Below are 16,389 nucleotides of genomic sequence, written 5' to 3' on the forward strand. Positions count from 1 at the left end.
TCATTACAGTTTTGGAAACTATACACATGCAGAAGAAAAGAGGCAGCCTCAGCCATGGTGACATATCTAAATTTATTCTGTCAAGCAAACCAACTTATTCCAAAACAATGAGAATAGTGTTACCAAAGAAAACCAATCATAAGGACCTCATCTCGGGCCAACACAAAAGCACCAGTGAGAAACCCGTGATTTGCCTCAGGTGCCTTATGTTTATGTTTCTGGGTGCTACGTCTTGGTGCTGCCCCCTCGCTGGGAGTGGCACTGGAGACAGCCTGCTGACTCTGCTGTCCTGTTGGCCTCGATGACCTTGGCGGTCGTCCTCTGGCCCTGGAGCCTGTGCTGGCCCCGCCTGGGAGGGAGCTGCCAGCTCCGCAGCTGGCATCTCCCCAGTCGTCGCAGCCTCACCGGATGCTACGGTCACTGAGAGAGGGGGGGAGGAGCTGCCGCCCTCATCCGCAGCGCCCTGAGAGGTGCCCACAGAGACGACAAGCAGCTGCTGTGCCGATGTGAGGTCGCTTCGGACCTCCCTGCTCATCATGGACGGATGGGCACCGAGCTTGGGAAAGTTGATGCCCAAAGCATCTCCCACACTGGCACTGACCAGCTGAGGTCAAGGCGAATGTGAGGGTTTGCTGGTCAGAGCACATCCCCAGGAAGCCCTGATGGGTCTCTTGGAGGAGGCTCTCCACGAGAGACGCCACTCTCTCCATGGAGGACGCATGGCGCTTGGACATGTGGCTCATTGCTTCGGCGATCATCCGCATGGACCCTCCACCATGGAGACCAAGCCAAGCATAGCCTCATGTATCTCCCCCAGATGCTCCCGCACACCCGGCCACATTCCCTGCCCCTGCTGTGTTGCGGATGACTCCAGAGGCACATCATCAGGCACTGACTGAGCATGTACCTGGTTCCCTGCAGCCCTCCGACTGCTGGCACCATGGGCACTCTCTGTCTCTACCAGCTCCTCCAGCCCTGTTCCGATGATGCTGAAAGGAAGAACAAGGACATTAGATCAGTTAACGTGGAGACAATGTCAAAGTGTATCTCTATCCCCTGGATCATTATGCACTCATCCTTCCGTAACCAATGGTCAAGCCATGTTGCAAAATTAAATCAATTAACATTCAGCACTGCTATGGCTGTTGGGGAAACAATGCTGACCTCACTGCCAGGCATAAACACCTGGCCGTGGCACCCCAGCCTCACCGACACCAGTGGCATGGCGCCTCTCCAGATCCAGGGCCTCCTGCTTGAAGTGGTTAAGAATGGCAATCTGCGCCTGGCCACGGCCAGTCCTCACCCGCTCTGCAGTGTTCTGAGCATTCTTCCCCGAAAATGAGAGACGAGCATAGATTAGGGCAAATTGCACATGGACTCTCCTCGCGTACGGCCCACCCCAACCAGAGTGGGACATATCAGGGCTCCAGTGCCTCCTCACCCCACTGCTGCCGAACACTTACACAAAGGCGCTAGGCCTGCTCCCCACCCGCCCACTGCCCCCTTGGCCACATGCGGCCTACATCACATTAGGCACCACCCGATATATCCTTACATAGCAAGGAGGCACAAGCGCGTGGAGCGCAGAAGGCAGCAGATGGTTCGTTGCCACGCCATCTTGAAGCTCCCCTCCCAGCATCTCATCACCCTGACTTGGACATGTCCTGGAGTTCCAGCACTGCGCCGAGGTGCAGCTCCTCCAGGTTGCCCCCAAACCAGTCATGTGGGACTCAGTGTACCACATGCAGCGGGGGCAATACACATCTCTTCATCACCCTCTCAAACTGACCTCAGCATGGGCAGTATCTGCTTGCCCACCCAGCAAAGAACAAATGCCGTCAATGATTCAATGCAGTCCCTGCTGGGTTACATGACCATGATACTCACCCTGCCAAAGCGCAACACGTCGTTGAAACGATTGTGACACTGGATCCAGGTGTACCGCACCACATCGCGGGAGCTCACCACCTCCGCCACCTCCTCCCAGGCATGTTTTGTCATGTGGGGGGGCCTCCTCCTCCCATCCTGGGGAACCAGCACCTCCCGCCGTGCTGCCACCTCCTCGAGGAGGGCAGCAAGGCAGCCATCTGAAAAACGAGGGGCACACTGGCCCCCCACCCTACCCTCCAGCCTGGCCTGTCCCACTCCCCTACTCTCCAGCCTGACCTGTCCTGCTGCCCGACCCTCCAGCCTCGCCTGCTCCGCTGGCCTACCCTCCGGACTGGCCTGCTCACCAGAAGCCCTCTGACGAACCCTTCCACTTGACATTGTGAGCAGCCTTGCAAAGGCTGCCAGTGCTTCAGATAAACAGGCTGCCAGGTCGCCATTGGACCCGGCAGACAATGCACTCCCGCCACCGACCGCCCACCCCCGCTATCCTCGGGAGTCGGGCATTACGCTGGGCGGGCCTTAATTGGCCCCCCCACATAAAATGGGGGCGCAGATCCGATCATGGGTGGCGCCCACTCTCGCTCCCCCTCCCAACCGCTCCCCCTGCCAAACAGAAAATTCAGCCCTAGGAATAAGTGGGTCTGTTTTGCAGTGGCAGGCGGTGACTAGTGGGGTGCCGCAGGGATCAGTGCTTGGACCCCAGCCATTCACAATATATATCAATGATTTGGATGAGGGAACCAAATGTAATATTTCCAAGTTTGCTGACAGCACGAAACTTGATGGGAATGTGAGTGGTGAGGAGTGTGTCAAGAGGCTTCAAGACAACTTAGACAGGTTGAGTGAGTGGGAAATTATATGGCAGATGCACACTTATGGATAAATATGAGGTTACCCACTTCGGCAGGAAAAACAGATTGGCAGAGTATTATTTAAATGGTGATAGTTTAGGAAATGTGGAAATGTTGATGTACAAAGGGACCTGCATGTCCTTGTACACCAAACACTGAAAGCAGACATACAGGTGCAGCAAGCAGTTAAGAAGGCAAATGGTTCGTTGGCCTACACTGCGAGAGGACTTGAGGACAGGAGTGAGGAGGTCTTACTGCAGCTGTACAGGGCCTTGGTGCGACCACACCTGGAGTGTTGTGCGCAATTTTGCTCTCCTTACCGAAGAAAGGATATACTTGCCATAGAGGGGATGCAGCAAAGGTTCACCAGACTGATTTCTGGGATGGCAGGATTGTCGTATGAGCAGAGATTGGACTGACTAGGCCTGTATTCACTGGAGTTTAGAAGAGTGAGAGGGGATCTCGTTGAAATGTATAAAATTTTGACAGGGCTGAACAGACTGGATCAGGGATGATGTTTCCTCTGGCTGAGGGGTCTAGAACAAGGGGTCACAGTCTCAGGATATGGGGTAGGCCATTTAGGGCTGAGATGAAGAGAAACTTCTTCACTCAGAGGGCAGTGGAGCTATGGAATTCTCTACCACAGGAGGCTGTGGAGGCCAAGTCACTGAATATAGTTAAGAAGGAAATAGATAGATTTCCAGACTCTAAAGGCATCAAGGGGTATGGGGGGAGACCGGGGTACGGTGTTGAATGGCGGAGCAGGCTCAAAGGGCCGAATGACCTACTCCTGCTCCTATTTTCTATGCTTCTAATAATGTGGTTCCTTTATTTGACGATAAGCCTATATACATATAATTGTAACTGGGAGGCTATATAGTCACAAGGCCATGGAGAGAAATCATGGGCCCTGATGCTTCTGGGCCCCTCATTCCACACCACAGTGCGGTTGAACTGTTTTATATGGGTTTAGCAAAGCACTCTATGCCTCTATTTATAAAGCCCATCAACAGCTAAAATCTCAGTATGATGCGCTTTATAACCACAGTTTTGTCAGGCAATTACACACAACTTGCTTATTGTACAAGTTACAATTATACAATTTATGAGGACATCCCTATGTTTGAAGGTAATACTACAGGGTTTGTAAAGGACGAGCAGCAAAATATCTCTCATCATCTGTTTCTTCCCTCACATCACCATGGGATGTTATTCTGCATGAAAAGTGCTATATAAATACAAGCTGTTCTTTTGCTTTGCTAGTAGCCCAAGATTCATTTGTTAATGAGAGTTAAATTTCCTTTTGACATGACAAGAATCTAAAAAAAAAACTAGTTACGATTTAAAATTGCCATAAACAGCACACATATTTCATTATTTGATCCTGTTCTCACCCAACCTCCACGCTGTAGGATAGTGATCAATATTTTTCAGCTGTCATGAAAAGCAGATTACAGCCACAAATTACTTACAGGCATATTGAACTTTTTAGGGAGGACCTGTGTTTTTCTTTTAAGAAATACAAGCAAAGACACCGAACAAAAGATGGCTGATAATGTAAAGTGACCACTTTCTGAAAAATTCCTATGTGGATTATACTGACAGACCTGTCCTGAGAGAACATGGGTTGTTGCAGGTCAAGAGGTCTCATGGCATTCTTCAAGCAGAGACACCTGAAAGGGTCATTGGGAAGACGCAAAAGACTGAACTTTAATCTCCTGCGGTTGCAGAGACAAAAGACTGATTTGCACATTGCTGCAGTCGCCCAAAAATCCATCTCCTGTTGATTTATATCTCGGAATGTGTTAATGGTTCTGAAATGAATGCAATACATGATTATTTCCTCTCCTGGAATACCCAGGAAAAAATGGGTTAAAAAGTTAGCTGCAGACCAGTGAGTGTGTCAGCAAGAAGAGAAAGCAGTCACCTCTGCAGTTTGCAGGTGAAGTCTCTCTATTTCTCTCTGTTGCTGGAGGCAAGGCTCAGCAGAAGCCACAATCAAAAAGAAAATAGGGCAGCCTCTTCAGCTACGCTGCAGATCTAGTGTCTCCAACCAACTGCGAATCTGCCAAAGTCAGCTCTACCGGAATCACCCAACTTGACAGCTGCAACGTATCGCCATCTACACCTCATGGACAAGTAAAGGACTGATTTGCATATTTTTAATTTCAATTTGGACTCTTAACTTCTCATTTCTGATCTGTGTGTATGTGTGATGCGGTTTTATTATTTTCCTGGGGTTTTAGTAACAAATATTTTTGACTCAAGAAAGCCTGGTTAAGTTGGCTCCTTAATAAAAGTAAATACATTTGGCTTGGGAAAAGGTACCCATGGGGACTTTTAAATTAACCTTGTTGCGACCAACTGAGAGAATTGAATAAAGAAGGGGGAGGGAGCCTGCTCATTCCTCCTCACCCGGGATCATAACAAAATTGGGGTCCCATCCCTGTCATAACAAATTGGGGATCTCATCTGGGTACTGGCCATAACACAGGAGATGGAGGCCAATTGGAGCACTTCACGACTACCAACTAACTGAACAAACATAAGACCTTTCCAAACTGTGTACAGATTTACCCACCAAAGCATTGAGAGCTTACTATATATCTATCCAATTACATAAAGTAGGCCATACTATGACACCTGCCTCAGCAGTTCAAAGGTTTGCAAGTTCTTCATTATATAATGAATATTATATAATCAATATGTGAGCTTAATTCACATGGTGGAACATTTGTCTCTGAATCAGAAAGCTGCAAGTTCAAGCCCCACTGCACGGTGTTGTTAGAAGAGTAATTCTTTGGATGAAGCATTAATCCATGGCCTTGATTTGGTGATCTCAAGCCATTGAGGTGTTGTATGAGTGGAGCGGTTGCTGCATTTTCTTACATAACAGTAGTCACTGCAGTGACAGGCAATGAATTGTATACCAGGTGCTTTGAGACATTTCTGAAAGACATGTTAAGCCTTTGAGTGTACCTTCATGTCAAAATGCATAAGGGAACAGAAAGATCGGGGGCAAACTTCAATGTCCAGCCAAAATGGGTGCAAAGTTCAGTGGCGTGGCTACACTTCCCAAAAAGCCACCATCAAATCCTGGGGCTCCCTGTCTAACAGCACTGTGGGTGTACCTACACCACACGGACAGCTGCGGTTCAAGAAGGCAGCTCACCACCACCTTCTCAAGGGCAATGCTGGCCTGGCCCGCGATGCCCACATCCTGTAAATGGATAAAGAAAAATGCGAATGCTACTGGCAAGCTGTGGGTTGCATTGTGCAGCCCACCAGCTGTGGGAGGGCAGAATATGGAGCAGCTTCCTTGCGGAGCTGCGGGCCTCGCATTGGCCGGCACTTGACTGCAATTTTGGTGTACATCCAGGGAAGAGCAATCTTGATTCTCCCGACCCAACAAAATTAGCATGAAATACTTCTTCACCTATCTACACAATACCCTCCAGTTGGTCCCCATTACAGAATGTCGGTTATTCTGGTCAGCACTTGGCATGAATGGGTGGAGCACCCTCTGCCCATTTGTACCAAATAATGGCCTTGGGGGTCCAACAACCAGCACAGGTTCTCCCATTTGCTCCTTCCAGCAGTCTCCAGCCAGAATCAGGCGAGTGTCCAATTGCCCAATTACCGGCTTGCATGAGGTGAACCTTGGGTGTCAACGGGTGGCCACATTGCCTCTCCCCTTACCTCACCCTCCGCGAAATTCAACTGTTAGCTTTATTAAGTGAGAAACAGACAGCAAGCAGTTGAAAATTGCTCTGCTGAATCACAATAGAAAGATAAGGAATTGTGAAGAAAATTTAACCTTATTTATTGTACACCATAATGGATGCTTCACAGTGATGGGAAGGTAGTTGTCCATTTTTTTTTAATTTATCCTTTTATGGGATGTGGGCATTGCTGGCAAGGGCAGCTTTTGTTGCCCATCCCTAATTGTCCTTGAACTGAGTGGCTTGCCAGGCTATTTCAGAGGGCCGTTAAGAGTCAACCACATTGTTGTGCACATCTGTAGGGCAGACCAGATAAGGATGGCAGATTTCCTTCCCATAAAGGGCATTAATAAACCAGATTTTTTTAATGATAGTTTCATGGTCACCATTACTGAGACTAGCTTTCAATTCCAGATTCTATTAATCGAATTTAAATTCCACTAGCTGCCGTGGTGGGATTTGAAGCTGTGTCTGCAGAGAGTTAGCCTAGGCCTCTGGATCAATAAACTACTGACATTCCCACTATGCCAGCATCTACCCCTAAAACCTATTTGAGGTTTTTTTTTGCAAAAATATACTTTATTCCTAAAATATTTTCAAGAACATTCCAAAACATTTCAAAATCACCAGCACAAAAGTACAATCAGGTTCAACTTTTACGACATGTATCACGAAGTGCGTCAATACCATCAATGAATATTACAGTCATTTGCAGACATTCATTTCGAGCTGTACAGCCCGGGGGCTCAAAACCTATTTGAGGTTTTCTCTCACAGTTTACAACATCATCTGAAACTTTGCATTGCACTTCTGCCTTGTGCTTTACTGAGAGGTATCCATTATCCTTTATAGCTCATGGCTTCAGATTTATGAAAAATGTTGTAAAGTTGCATAAGAAATAAAAAATGCCCTCAGTTAAGGTGCTTAAAGGATTTATTGATCCAAGATTCATTTGCATTATTTTCTAGATGTACAGTCCACGATTGATAAAACCTCATTACAGCCTTTTAAATAGATTATTGAGATACAGCAGTAAACCTTGAGCTCGGAGATGTACTCGGGTCCCATCCTTCTCACTGTCCCCATAGCTTTTAAGCCATCAATTACTTCCCACTCACTAAGGAGTTTACACTTAGCAAGATGCAGCTGCCAAAATGTTTCTGAAGTGCAGGTATTTCAAGCTCAGCAAAGATTAGAGAAACATAGTGAATTACAAGAGATAAATAATGTATTAAACCACAATAATTAATGCTGGGTCCAGAGTCAGTTCCACATAAGCCTCGAAAGATTTTCTTCCCATTTGAATATATTAATGTTCAGCATCTTTCTGCTGTCAGGTATATGCTGGACATAACGGTGGACAGGATTTATCGCAATTACTGGCCTGGTTGCCTGCAGATGACTGACATTGTCCTTTCTGAAACTGATCATGGATTTCCCTTTCAGGACTCATTGCAAGATCTTAACAAACATTATTCAAATTTGTTTTTTTTTCTTTTTTTTTCATGAGATGTGGGTGTCACTGACAAGGCCAGCATTTGTTGCCCATCCCTAATTGCCCTCAAACTGATTGGTTGCTAGTTTAAGAGTCAACGACATTGCTGTGGGTCACATGTAGGCCAGACCAGGTAAGGATGGCAGATTTCCTTCCCTAAAGGGCATTAGTGAACCAGATGAGTTTTTATAACAATCAATGATAGTGGTCAGGGTCACTGTTACTGAGGCTAGCTTTATATTCCAGATTTATTAATTGAATTCAAATTCAATGCTGCCATGGTGGGATTTGAACCCATGTCCCCAGATTATTAGCCTGCTGGATTATTAGCCCAGCGACATACACCACCATCTCCCCAGATGTGGGGGTCCGCTTCTCAAATGTGAAAAAAATACACCTTGGAGCCAGTATTAACTGCAATTTTGGACGTCAAATTAGCTCCAGATTCTGTGTCATATGGCATATTGTCCAATCTTGTGCTGCCAGAGTGGCATCTGATTCAACAGGACATGGGCCTCCTGAAAATTGCAAATTTAGTCACCTCCACTCCAGGTTCTCTGATGCATGCTCCTATGTGTGGGCCTTCCAAAGCGCAGAGACTAAAAGCTTTTGTGAAACAATTCTATAGCTTGTAACATGTGCGCACCATTTTCCTCCATCCTTTATTCATTATAGAATCAAGTGATATGATGCCAGGTCACTCTGTCAACGGATAAAAATGTTGCTGGCTTAACATATTGGTAACACTTTTTGTTCTCTAGATCAGAAGGTTGTGAGTTTAAGACCCACGCCAGAATTTAAGCACATAATTGAGGGTGGCGTTAAACCATTACCTGCTTATGTTGCTGGCAAAGATCGCATGAAGAAGAGGAGGACTTCTCCTGATGTCCAGGTCAACTTGTTTTTCTTCAGCCAAAACCATCAAAAGCAGATTATCTGGTCATGTATTTATTCTTACGGGACGTTTGTTGTGTGAAAAGTGTCTGCCTAATAACAGGGACTTGCACTTCATATGTAATCCATTGCTAGAGAAAAAAACTCCTGGGACATCTAGGAGCTGTGATAAGACATTGCATAAGTATAAGTCCATTATTTCTAAAAGTAAAGGTCTTTTAAAGTTAAGCTCAAAAATGTGTGAGGGAAAGATGTGTAATGCACCAGTGTGAAGTGGCGAGGGTTGGGTGGTGGGTTGGGGGTGGTAGGGAGAAAGGAGCATGGCAGCATGAAGCAAGAGAGTAACTTGTAAACAGGGGGTAACTTTAATGGATGTGATGATCTTTTTGGTCTATTCAGAACCCAAAAGTCACATAACTTTCCTCATTTTTTGAGATTTATATGTCTCTCAAGTATGAAACAAGTGATTACAGTTAACCACAATGTCCCATTTTTATATCATTCAGCACTCCCTGATGAGCAAGCTTTAGTCCTCCTCAAGCCTACAGCACTATTTGCAAAGATCTAAATGTTCAACAAAAACCGCGCTAACTCATCTAATTTCTCTTAAGCAATTCTTCAAAAAATGTTTTGTTCTCCCACCAATGCTTCTGGAAGAAAGAAATTTAAAACTATGAAAAAAAAACCATTCCCAACAAAAAATAGAGGATCTATTTTTTAAAATAAGATTTGCCTCCTTCCTTTTCAGACTGAACATATTTCATGCCCCTGCTTATTACTTACTCCAATTGCTAGAAAATTCCTCAGATAAAGCATTAAAGTTAACATTTTCTCAGAGGTCATGCATCTAGACACCAGAGGAAATTAATCTCATGCCTCAAAACTTGTATTGCCTTCAGGCTCATACATAGTTATGGTTTATTTCCTGCAATACAGTGAACTAGACTGGTGTGGAACTATAATGTAAGATCTTAACCCAGGTCCCACTACACTTTCAATGTAAGTACTTGTTTTCATAGGTTTTTTTTTAGTGAGGGCCACTTTTGAGTTATCAGTCTTTCTTTGTGTGTTTGTGAGAAGAATGCACCACTCACTGTCTTGGGTGAAGTCCCCAGGGCTCAGCGAACCCAGGAACATAAGAAAAGCAGGAGGAATCGAATCCAATAGGTGAGTGCTTTTCCAGCACTGTTTGTGGGCTAGGAGGATCAGGTGTGCTTCTTCCCTGATTCCCCAGGCAAATTTCCTTGCCCAATTGGTCAACTGCACCAGCTTACCCTCCTCAGCCCTGCAACCTTTCCTGGTATTCCCCCACTCCTGATTATCACTCGGACCCTTACCCCCAATCCTGCCACTCCCTCCTATTCGCTCCCTGCCCCTGATTGCTGGTCGGACATCTCACCACCTCCGCCCGCCCAGCAACCTGTGATATTTCCTGTTTGCCAGGGACTGTCTCCAGCAGACTCCTACCATTGGCTTTCCCGCCCGGCAGCCTAACAAGTTTGCCTGCCTCTGGGTGGGAGGAGGAGTATAAAAATAATGGTGAGGTTCTGATGACAACCTCTGCAATTCTGGGTTAAAGCCACTGCAAAAAGATGCACCCTGTTCCTTCCCTTGTTACGGGCAGGGAAGGGATGATGGGCAGGTCTGCCCTTTTCCTTCACCCATCCACTGGGTCAAGAAAAGAGTTTTTAACTCCTGCATACTGCAATTGTCACAGACAGGCAAGTGACAGGTTTTTGTAAGCTTTAAAAGGAAGATAAGTATTTATTGTTCAACAGATGAATATACGCAACTACACCCACACTCACACTCACACGGATACACACACACACACAAGTAACATGCATTTATGACTTAGGATTTCAAGAGTTCTTTGTTACACTTGCTTTTCCCTGGGGTGAAGATTTGAAATGATGCAGGTCTGTAATCCTTTCAGGCCACTGAATAAAAGCTCCAGTAGCCTAGAAGGATGAATTCGCTGTTGCTTTGTGTTCACGGTAGCAGGTCTCTCTGCTTGTACTCCAGTGAAGATGCACGATCGGAGCACTGGCACAGTTTCTCAGGCAGAGAGTTCAAAACTAACTCGAGTCTCTGCCTACATGTGGCAGGTGTTCTCAGGCAGGGTCTTATCCTTTCCTTTGTGCTGGAAGAGGGTTTAGATAGAGTAAATTAAGAGAAAATATTGCTAAAGGTTAAAGAGTCAGTTACCAGAGGGCATAGATTTAAAGTCAATAGCCAAAAAACCATGGGAACATTGTCTGTAATTTTGCACGGAAGCTGTGATCACACCCCTCGGCTGAAAAGTCAGGGGTGAGCTCACCACCGCATGGCGGCCTTTGCCTTGACCTGATTTTACAGCCATCACACTGTCAATTGGCTCAGGTTGTGGCTTCAGTCCCCATTCAGGGAGAAGTCCCGGTTCCAAGAGCTGCCGGCCAACCAGAGGGCTGGCAGCTCTCTCCAGGAACGGGTGGACATTGCTGGGACTATAGCCAGGCGCCCATGACGGTTGTCACTGGGGGCGAGACATTGAGTTAAGTGGGGCGGTTTCGCCGGGGTCAGTCAGGCAGGCCCCAGCAAAGGGGGGAGGGCAGCCGTGATTGGCTGCGCTGGGAGTGGGGTGACCAAGCGTGGATGGGGATTACTGGTGGCGTAGTGTGGGCACCAACACCCCGCCCCCCCCCACCCCCACTGTAAAATACTGGCGGCAGCAGGAGACCCTTAAATGACCATTAATTGGGCGGGGCTGCCCAGCACCTACCCTGCTGGTGGTAAAATCCCAGCGTAGGTGATAAGCAGGCACAGCAACCCCCGCCATCCCACCTGAATTTACACCCCCCACCCCACTCCTGGATGCGGGGAGGGAGGGTAAAAGTCTGCCGATTGGAACAAGAATCTGTTAGAACCTCTTCTCTCAATGAGATCATGGCAGGCCAGCAAACCAACGCCCTGTCCCTTAATACCTTTGGTTAAAATCCATTAATCTCAGATGTAAGATTCATAGCTGATCTAACATCAGTTGCTGTTTTGGTGAAGAGAGCCAAGCTTCTATCACCCTTTGTGTGCAGAAATGTTTCCTATTTTCATTCCTGGGAAGTCTGGCTCTAATTTTTAGACTACATGCCCTGCAGAGGCAACATGAGGAAAACCTTTGTTGCCCAATGAGTGGTTAGGATTTTGAGTGCATTGCCTGATAGGGTGGTGGATGCAGAACCAGTAGTAGCCTTCAAGGGAGAAATTGGATAAATACTTGAAGGAGAAAATAATTGCAGGAATATAAGAAAAGAGAGGGGTGGTTACTCTTCAAAAGAGCTGTCCCATAGTCAATGGGCCGAATGACCTCTTCCTGTGCAGTACTACTCTCTGATTCTGGCAGGAGTGGGAAAGGCGAACTCCTGGTTTTCCTCTCCTTGTCACTTTGATGCTGCTCTGAGGTCGACAGTGGGACAAAGATGCGTTTGCATGAGACTGAGTCGATCATGTTGGCCATCGGAAGGTTCACCGCGTTGTGGTGAAGAACTGGAGAGCTAGCCCCATCCGACAACCAAAACCTGCCGTCAATCAACATTCAAACTAGTCTAGCAGCTGTCAGGGCAGTGAAGACAGACAGGATGCAAGATAAAGAAATGCAGTTGAAGGCAGACAACCCCACCATATCCCACTCAATGGATGAGTTCTAGTCCAAGGACTGGCAACATTCACTGCCTTAGCTGAGGTACTGACTGACCCCATTAGGGGGAGGGGGAGGAGAATACACAGTTTAATATTTGCATGAACAACCTGTGCAAAGTCAAAATGCAACAATCTTGCCTGGTAAACCACACCAATAGTTATTTCAGTGACTGACATCTGAGGTGAGGGCTGAGAGGGTGGGAGTTGGGCTTTGTTTTCACACAGGGTTTAACAATAATACAAAAAAGGACGACTTTAGGGCAGGATTTTCTCCGCATCAAGGGGGAAGTTGAAGTACGGGACCACCGATCGGTACCCCCAATCGGGGGCACTGTGCCATTTTATGTGAGCGGGCCAATTAAGGCCCGCCCAGCGTGACATCCGCACGGAAGCGCTATACGCTCCCTGTGCGGGCGGGGGGGGAATCCCTAAACCCGAGAGTGCGCTATTTCGCGCATGCGCATGAAAGAACGCATTCATCTCCCTGAGGCTAAGTGCTGCCTCAGGGAGATTGTCTCAACTGTACAAATTATTTAAAAAAGAAAAAAAAATCCCTGACATGTCCCCTCATGTGACACTATCACATGATTTGGGATATGTCCATAACTTTTTAAAAACCTTTAATTAAATTTTTTAAAACCTACATGAAACCTCATCCCGCCCGTGGATGAGGTTTCATGCTTTTTCTAATGCCCACCAAGCCTCCCGGCCTGCCCGCCAACCTTAAGGGTGAATGGGCAGATCCATTAATTACTTCAATGGCCTCAGTTGGCCATTGACAAGTTGGCAGGTGCACAGCTGATTTTGCTGAGCCCCCGCCTACCTGAAAATCGAAATGGCGCGCGGTGATGTCAGAAGTTCCGCCCGACGTCACCACGTGTCATTTTACGCATCGGCAAGCCAGCCCCGCCCCCCCCGCTCGCCGACAGGAAAATCCTGCCCTTAATTTATCTTACATCTTTCATGCCCTCACGACCTCCCATGCCCTGTTACAGCTAATAAATTACTTCTGAGGTGTAGACATTATTATTTCCTGGGAAAATGCAGGAGCCAGTTTGTGCACAGCACGATCCCATAGACACTGAAGAGACAAATGGCCAAACTATCTGGTTTTGGTGATGGAGGGTTGTTGGCCACAAGATATATGCAGGAAAGTTTTGCAGTGTTTAAGGTCTGTTGAATCCAAGTCACAAATCCAAAAGGAAAAACCATTAAACTTGGAACTGAAGGGTACCAGTAAAGCTTGTCCAAATTGGTCTTGTATACCCTAAAAAGGAACTCCAGTATTACTGATTTTTACTGGGATTTGAACATTTTCAACTGTTTTATCCTTCTGGAGGTGATTCTCATATTACAAACCCCTGTCACACTGCCAGGGTTGGTAACATAGGTTCAGGGTCCCAGATGAGATTGTGATTGATTAGAATGAATTAACCGCACTAATAGCGGTTAATGGGCATGCTCTTATAGCCATTACGAAGACATGGTTATAAGGAGATCAAAGCTGGGAACTAAATATTCAGGGGTATGTGACTTTTCAAAAGGACAGGCCGGAAGGAAAGGGTGGCGGGGTAGCTTTGTTAGTACGAGATGGAATAAGTACAATAGCAAGAAGTGATCTTGGATCAGGAGATGTAGAATCCATATAAGACCATAAGACATATGAGCAGAAGTAGGCTATTCAGCCCATCTAGTCTGCTCCACCATTCAATGAGATCATGGCTGATCTGATAATCCTCAACTTCACTTTCCTGCCTTTTCCCCATAACCCTTGATTCCCTTACTGATTAACAATGTCTATCTCAGCCTTAAATATACTTCCAACGACCCAGCCTCTACAGCCCTCTGTGGTAAAGAATTCCACAGATTCACTACCCTCTGAGAGAAGAAATTCTTCCTCATCTCTGTCTTAAATGTGTGCCCCCTTGCTCTGAGATAATGCCCTCTAGTCCTCGACTCCCCCACAAGGGGAAACAACCTCTCAGCATCTACCCTGTCAAGCCCCCTAGGAATCTTATATGTTTCAATAAGGTCGCTTCTCATTCTTCTAAACTCCAATGAGTACAGGTCCAACCTACTCAACCTCTCCTCATAAGAAAATCCTTCCATACCTGGAATCAACCTTCTCTGGACAGCCGCCAAGGCCAGTATATCTTTCCTTAGATAAGGGGACCAAAACTGTTCACGGTATTCTAGGTGTGGTCTAACAAGTGCCTCGTATAGTTTTAGCAAGACTTCCCTATTTTTGTACTGTATTACCTTTGAGATAAAGGCCAACATTCCATTTGCCTTGTCTATTATCTGCTGAACTTGTATGTTAGCTTTTTGGGATTCATGCATGAGGTCTCCCAGATCCCTCTGTGCTGTAGATGGATTCCTAGAATCCTTCTTTCTCACTGGGATATATCTTTGTTGTGAGTCATGAACTATTTTCTTAAACGTCTGCCATTGTTCATCAACCGTCTTTTCTGCTAAACTCCTTTCCCAGTCCACTCCAGCTAACTTTGCCCTCATTCCTTTGTAATTACCCTTATTTAACTTTAGTGCAGTTGTTTCCAACCCAAGTTTCTCACTCTCAAACTGAATGCTAAATTCTACCATGTTATGGTCACTGTTTCCTAGGGGATCTTTTCCTCTGAGATCATTTATTAAACCTGCCTCATTACACATTACCAGATCCAAAATCCTAACACCTGGATCGCCATACCTGCTTCACCTGCTACCACGCCCTCCTGTCCCTGATCACAGACCAAATTTGAATTAACTAATCTGAGGGGTGTGACCACCTCCTGGAGCAAAGTGTCCAGGTAACGTTCCCCCTCCCGGATGTGGTGCAATGTCTGCAGCTCGCACTCCAGCTCCTCAATGCGGATCCGAAGTTCCTCGAGCTGCAAACGTTTACTACAGGTGTGTTCACTCTGGATCACCTTGGTGTCCAGCAGGTCCCACGTGCTACAGCAGCAACACATCACCCGTCCTGCCATCACTATCATATTTTATTTAATTAATTACTCTACTGTCCCTACTCTTTACACTTGAAGAATCCCCACTCTTTACACTTTATTGTAATTTTTTTACACACCAGTATCGATCATATATTTAACAAGAAAAAGAGAACAAAAGAAAAAAAGACTAGAGACCTAAACACAAACTAAAGACCTGACTTCTACTTTAAAGACTAGAAATACTCACCAATCCTACTCTCCAGCCAGCTGCTTTCTGTGCTCTTTAATGGTTTCTCGCCTTTCTCTCTGCGGTCTTTAATGGTCTCTCACTCTTCTCTCCCTCTCACACTGTTAATGGCCCCGCTGCTCCTCTCTCTCATTGTTAATGGCCCTGCTGTCCCTCTCACACTCTCTCACTGTTAAAGGCTCCGCTGTACCTCACACTCTCTCACTGTTAATGGCCCCACTGTCCCTCTCACACTCTCTCACTGTTAATGGCTCCACTGCTTCTCTCACTCTCTCACTGTTAATGGCCCTGCTGTCCCTCTCACACTCTCTCACTGTTAATGGCCCTGCTGTCCCTCTCACACTCTCTCACTGTTAATGGCCCCACTGTCCCTCTCACACTCTCTCACTGTTAATGGCCCTGCTGTCCCTCTCACACTCTCTCACTGTTAATGGCTCCACTGCTTCTCTCACTCTCTCACTGTTAATGGCCCCACTGTCCCTCTCACACTCTCTCACTGTTAATGGCTCCACTGCTTCTCTCACTCTCTCACTGTTAATGGCCCCACTGTCCCTTTCACACTCTCTCACTGTTAATGGCCCTGCTGTCCCTCTCACACTCTCTCACTGGTAATGGCCCTGCTGTCCCTCTCACACTCTCTCTCTGTTAATGGCCCTGCTGTCCCTCTCGGTCT

This window comes from Cetorhinus maximus, chromosome 18 (assembly GCF_964194155.1).
Source record: "Cetorhinus maximus chromosome 18, sCetMax3.hap1.1, whole genome shotgun sequence".
NCBI lineage: Eukaryota > Metazoa > Chordata > Chondrichthyes > Lamniformes > Cetorhinidae > Cetorhinus > Cetorhinus maximus.